The sequence below is a fragment of the Rhincodon typus genome, chromosome 30 (assembly GCF_021869965.1).
Source record: "Rhincodon typus isolate 14 chromosome 30, sRhiTyp1.1, whole genome shotgun sequence".
NCBI classification, from domain to species: Eukaryota; Metazoa; Chordata; class Chondrichthyes; order Orectolobiformes; family Rhincodontidae; genus Rhincodon; species Rhincodon typus.
Window position 1 is genome coordinate 29,865,458 of NC_063361.1, and position 6,946 is coordinate 29,872,403.

The window sequence follows — 6,946 nt, forward strand, 5'->3', positions numbered from 1 at the left end:
TCCCACTCCCTGAGTGACATGTCCATCCTGGGCCTCCTCCAGGGGTTACAGGGGGATGGGTCTGGGTGGGATGCTTCTGAGGTTCGGTGTGGACTTGTTGGGCCGAAGGGCCTGTTTCCACACTGTAGGGATTCTTTAAAAAAAAATAAAAAACACACAGATTCTTTTTGAGTACATTAAATAAATGTGGTGAAAGACTCTTCTCTTCTGAATAATAGTACAAAAAGGAAACAAATGGCCATTTTGGTGATTGAATCAAAACATTGGCATGCCGACATTAATAGTGTGACCAGTGCAGTGCTGAATCTTGATTACCAGCATATTCTGCCTGTCATTGTGGTAATAACAGCTATTATTAAGGAGGGACTAAGCAGAAATTCTAATACAGTTGAATTCCGTAAGAACCACAGTAAATTATGAGAAACTGTCTAAGACCTTGGTCCTTCATTTTGGCACTGTCCTGTTTCAAAACATCCAGCCTAAACCCAACTGCATTTTGAACTCTTCCCAGTTTGATTTTTTCTTCTTTAACTAATTATCACTTTTAATATTTGTCAGTCTTTCAACAAAGACAGTTTTCATTAGGACCTGTTTCAATTTGCTTTGATTTGATTTCAATTTTGATCAAGATGCCTTATTGATGTAAGAAGCTTCTGTACTCATCTCATCTGTGACCCTTAGAAATAATTTGCATTTATACAACACTCTTCACATACTTGGCTGAATCAAACTCACTTTACATCCAATGCAGTACATTTGTACTGTAGCTGTAATGTAGAAGAATAAGCAAAGCACAGCAAGATCCCAAGGAACAGAGTTAAGACGAATAGCCTGATAATGTATTTTGAGAGGTTGATTAAAGGGTAAATATTAGCCAGGGAAAACTTCTCTATTTTCTTCAAACAATAATGCAATGACCTTTCAAGTGGTAGAATTATAATTCACACCAACAACTGCAATGTTTGATGTCTTTCATTGGCAGGTTTTCAGAATGGGGATATAACTCAGTGGACAGGGGGTATAGCTCAGTGGTAGAGCATTTGACTGCAGATCAAGAGGTTCCCCAGTTCAAATCTGGGTGCCCCCTTATAGAGGCACCTTGACTCAATATGAACTGTGTTTAAATCTCATTGGGTACACAGCACATAGGGAAAGAAGAAGCATTTTGCCTTGTAGTCAATGATGTTAGCCCCTTTTAATGAGTGCCTCAGTGGTTAGCACTGCTGCCTCACAGCACCAGGGATCTAGGTTCGGTTCCATCCTCGGGTGATTGTCTATGTGGAATTTGTACATTCTCCCTACGCCTGCCACAGTCCAAAGATGTGCAGGTTAGGTAGATTAGCCTTGGAAAATGCAGAGTTACAGGAATAGGGTAGGGGGTGTGGGTCTGAGTGGGCTGCTCATCCAAGAGTCAGTGTGGACTCGATGGACAAAGTGGCCTGCTTCAACACTGTGGGGATTCTGTGAACATGTTAGTTGAGACAGTTTTGCAAAACAATCAACAACAACGATAATCACACTGCTCAGAACTTCATGGTTTTTTCATGGCCATTAGATGAACTTTCACCAAAACCTCCAGCTCTAAAACTGTTAGACTCATGTGTATCTCAGTGGTTCTTTTTTTCTGAATTAGAACAATGGCCCCATCACTAACCCATATTTTAGTACAGTTTCGTCATTACTGGTAGCCTCTCAGTGGTTCTTTCCCAGGCAGCCATCATTATGTGAGGGGCCTTGTCAAAACAGGGAAAAACCAACAGAAAACCAACAATATTAGAAATGAATGTATTGATTTTACCAGAGCTAGAAGACACAATTGGAAGTTGCAACAGGAGGACTGTAATATTTTACTGCAAGATTGACGTTAGACAGGCTGAATGGCTCCCCACATTTTGTGGTCACAAGACTGAGGTCAAACACTGGGCAGTGTTTTTACCAGTAGGACCGTACGGTAGCTCCTTTGACCACCTTGGTTCACTCCCTGTGTTAATACCAGGAGTGCATTAACTACCCACCAGCAACAGTGTCTGATTTTAAGGAATTGTTTTAAATAGTAACCAGAGCCTCAGCTATTTCCTCCATCCTATCTTTGAGGATTTAGGGTGGAACCCATCTGGTCCAGGTGCCTTTTACATATTTAATACTTTGAGCTTTTCCATAACACGTGCATAATATATGCATGTATATTTTAGATTCTTCTTGCAGAGTGATCGGACTTGAAATTTCTTAGTATGCCACATTTATGAACGATGATGTGAAAAATTAATTTCATACATTTGTCATTTCCTGACCACCCCCTCATACCCACATAATATTTATATATTGCTTATTATTTTAAAAGATCCATCTGGTCTTTAACACTTGGACTCCTTTATATGTACTTTAAGAAAACTTTTTTTAACCTCCTCCCCACCCCACCTTCTACAGTTAACAAGTCATTATGTTGTGCTGTTTCCATACCAAGTATTCATTCCAGCTGTACTCTACAGATTATTGCTTGAATCTCTGTCCTCAGCACTTTCTGACTCCATGGTGTAAGAACTGTGCTCTGGTTGCCTTGTCTACTGACACCGTAACTATGTTTTTGAAGATTTTCTTTGTTCGTTACTTCTACTGAAATCGGAACCAGTTTCTGAAAGAATCCGTTTGAAAATCCTCACAAATGCACAATGTGGCAAAAGGAATTCACACACTGCCTCCACAAAAATATGCCTCAGCCTTAAAATTATTTCGACCCCTTTGATATATCAGTCTGGTGCTGTGCTTGATAGCTCAGTACTGATCTGATAAAACCCTTTGTAAATGGTAATGTACCGTTACCAGATTACCAGATTAGTATTCTGGAGACTTTTTTTTTGCTCATTCATGAGATGTGGGCATCATTGACTGGGTCAGCATTCACCTTCCATTCATAATTGGTCAAGAGAAGGCGGGTCAGCTTTCATCGTCCATTCAGAATTGGTTGGGAGAAGATGGGTCAGCTTTCATCGTCCATTCATAATTGGTTGGGAGAAGGTGGTAGTGATCTGCCTTCTTGAACTACTGAATTGCTTTGGGTATAGAAATGCCCTTACTGCTGTTAGGAAAGGAATTGCTGGATTTTGACCCAGAAACACTAAGGGAATGGAATTATAATTCCATGTCCAGATGGCGAGTGTCTTGGAGAGGAGCTTGCATTTGATGGTATGCCCATGCATCTGCTGCCCTTGTAGAGATTGCGGTTTTAAAAGGTGTTGCCAAAGACTTAGACTAACAAACTTGTTACCATGACAGTTTGAAAATTTGGAAGTAGTTTAGAAAAAAAATCAGAAAATTGTATATAGAAGCCTCTATGAATAAAAATGACCATAAAGCTGTTAGAACGTTCTAAGAACCCAACTAGTTCATCAATGCCCATTAACTAATGAACCTTCCGTTCTTACTCAGTCTGGACCTTATGTGACTCTAGCCCCAAATCATTTTGGCTCCTTGTCATTGCCTGAAGTAGTCTAACAGGTCATTCAGTTATCACCAACATTTCATCTTAACTAGGAATGGGCACTGAATGCTGGCTTTGGCAGTGACACCCACACCTCAAGAATTAATTGAGAAAATATTGCTGTAATCACAGGTTCAGTGGCGGCACTCACTTCAGCAAAAGATTTTCAATTAGCCACTTCACATATTTCTGAGTGACACTGACATTTACAACAATAGCTGACATTTCCATAGCACCTTTAACAGAGCTCCAAGGAACTTCACAGGAGTGTTACCAAAATTTGACACCAAGCCACATCAAGCGACATAAGGGACTCTGCTTGGTCGAGTAGGTAGTTTTAAGGAAAATCTTTAAGGAGAGAGGTGGAAGGATTCAAGGATGAAATTCCAGATCTTAGGACGTAGGCAGCTGAAGGTATGGAATGCCAACATTGGGGTAGTGAGAAGCAGTGATTTGTAGCTGAGATCTTGGAAGGTTGTTGGCTGGAGGAGGTTATGTAGACAGGGAAGAAAGGTGTCACGGCAACATTTGAACTTGTGTTAATGGTGCTATGTAAATACCGGTTATCATGTTTCTGTGTGGGTTCTCTCTGTAGCCACAAAGAGAAATTTTGAAGATCTTGATCTCAGATTAGGTTTCCTGGGTAAAGTCTATGATTAAGAATCCCAGCAAAGCCAAGTGATATTTTGTTGATTCAGAAAGGTTGGAGGGATTGTAGTGCAGACTGAGATGATTAAATGCTCTAAGAGACACAATGGTTGCTCTGTTGCTGGATTGGGAGTGTCACCTGTGGAGGCAGAAGGCCAGGACTGAATAGTGGAGATCTGACAATGATGATCTTCTGGAGTTTTGTTTATTATGTTTGGGGATTAGGGAGTATTTACACAAAACTTACCCTTGGGGTAATAAATAGGTGGCACAGTGTCCATGACGAGGTAGTCTGTACACAGTCTGGATAGGGAGAAATCTTAATTCAACGGCAGACAAATTCAAATTTACGAAATCCCCAATCACACTAACATCCAACAGTTCGCAAGAAAATGTTTACTTTAGAAGAGACAGGCACAATTCAGTGTTTTGATTCTTTTTTAAAGAAAAAGGTCACCCAAACCTAAATAGTCTCAACTCAATACGACTATGAAGAAATACCTAACTAGCAATTTAATCCAGTTTTTAAATTTCAGCCTGAACTGAAATCTAGGCTTTATACAAATATGTGGGATGATCTTTCAGAGAGAAAATAAACAATATTTTGCTGCTCATCGCAGTGATACCAAGTTTTTAGATTTAAAGATACCAATAGCTTCTAAACTCTAATTAGATGTTCCCTGGTTCCTTTAGTTTCCAAGGACCATAATCTCCTTGCACAATGAGAAATGAATAAATAAAACAGTTGCATCCACTATTGTAGTAACATGACTGAACTAGAGGTATTCTATCATAGTCCCTTCCCTTTCCTACCTTTACTCCTGCCTCCCCAGCCCTTCGCCCCCTGCAACCCCCTTCTCCCTTCCTCTGTACTTTTCTTCATTCTTGGGATGTGGGCCTTGTGTCTAGGTGAGCATTTATCACCCATCACTCGTTGTCCTGGAGAAAGTTGTGGTGAGCTGCTTTCTTGTACTGCTGCAGTTCTTGAAGTGAAGGCTCAGCCACAGGGCTGTTAGGGAAGGAGTTCCAGAATGGTGACCCGGTGAATTGGAAGAAATAGTAATATTGCTCCAAGTCAAGATGGGGAGTGGATTGGAGGGGAACTTGCAGCTGGTGGTATTCCCATGAATCCGCTGCCCTTATCCTTCTAGAAGTTAGAGGTCATGGCTTTACAAGGAGCTGCCAAGGGAGCCTTGGGGAGACACTACAGTGCATCCCATTGCAGTCACTGTGCGTTGGTGGTGGAAGGAGTGAACGTGGAATGCTTTAGATCTGTTCACCTCCAACATCATCCTGCACTGATGAAATATACATCTCTCTCCACAGATGCTGCTGAATTTGCCAAGTGTTTCCAGTAGAAAACTGTTTATTTTGAAAGCAGCCTTTCATGTTTTCCCATTTGCCCAAACATGAAGGGCTAGATCTTTGGCCACATTGCACATCGGATGCTTATTTCACGATACTCAGTGGATCTATTCTGGAGTCTAACAGTCTACGGTGGATGTAGCTACAATGATGCGAAACGAAGGAACATCTGTCTTTATCCATTACGAGGGAACCTTAGTATACAAACATCACTACTGAAATAACAAGGTACATTTTCAAACTAGAACAAAAGTGTATGTATACTATTGGAGATTTGTTTAGACTACCAATTCCACTCAAAGTGGGTATGAAAAGTGATGATTGTAATTAACAGATGAAGCTTTGGCTACAACCATATATTCCCACAAATTATTTCCCTAAGGCAGTAGACTCAGTACCACAAAAAAACTGAGCAATTATTTGGCTCCAGCAGAAGGTGATAGATCCATTGACTATGTTCCAGCTGTTTGCTGGAGGGCCCTGTGGTTTGGCATAGCATCTCCAGTGGTTTTCGATGTGTGTGAGCTTTTCACGCAAGACTGTCTAAATTTACACAGACACATTAATGCATTTACTGTTGGCTTCCATGGACAAGATGATTGACGATGGTAGATTAACCTTTTACATGCCTGTACAATCTATTACACTCATCTGCAGACTGTTATATAATCACACTTTTCTTCACATATATTGTGAGTTGTTTTTCAGTTAATACTTCATTTACCAGAGGCACCATGAGTGAGGAGGTTGGCAGAATGATAAATTAGAATGCTTTTAAATTAAGCATCAGAAAAGATTACCATGTTTCCATTCATATTACTTATCTTCCCAACAGCACAGATGTAATCAGATTTGGAGAAGTAATTTTACTCTAACTCAACTGGCCAGGTTCAGGGGTCCACTCATGCTCCTCTCCAAATCAAAGTCCCCATCCAAATTGTACTCTCTCTCCAATCTTACTTCCTACAGAATCATAATCCCACCCATTCTGATGAAGAGTCACCGGACTTGAAGCATTAACTCTGCTTCCTTCTCAAAGATACTGCCAGACCTGCAGAGTTACCCCAGCATTTTTTTTCTGTTTCAGATCTCCAGCATCCAGTTTTTTGTTTTATTACAATCTTACTCCCCACCCAATCATAGTCCCTATCCAATCATATTCCCCCATCCAATCGTATGCCTCCACTTAATCATATTCCGCTTCCCCAATCATATTCCCCATCTAATCATATTCTGCCCCCCCAATCATTTTCCCCCCAATCATATTCCCCAACTAGTCATTTTCCCTGAAGGAACTGCGGATGCTGTAAATCAGGAGCAAAAACAAAGTTGCTGGAGAAGCTCAGCAGGAGGGGCAGCATCTGTAAAGGAAAAGACAGAGTTAACGTTTCGGGTCCCGTGACCCTTCCTCAGAACTCCCCATTCAATTATACTCTCTGCTCAATTTGTCCATTC

At 40.8% G+C, this 6,946-nt stretch overlaps 1 non-coding gene across 1 annotated transcript; it reads left to right on the forward strand.

Annotated features, from left to right (window-relative positions):
- Positions 1-1,014: 1,014 nt before the first annotated feature.
- On the forward strand, positions 1,015-1,087 carry trnac-gca. The gene has a single exon. It is a non-coding gene; the product is annotated as a tRNA-Cys (tRNA).
- Positions 1,088-6,946: the final 5,859 nt, after the last annotated feature.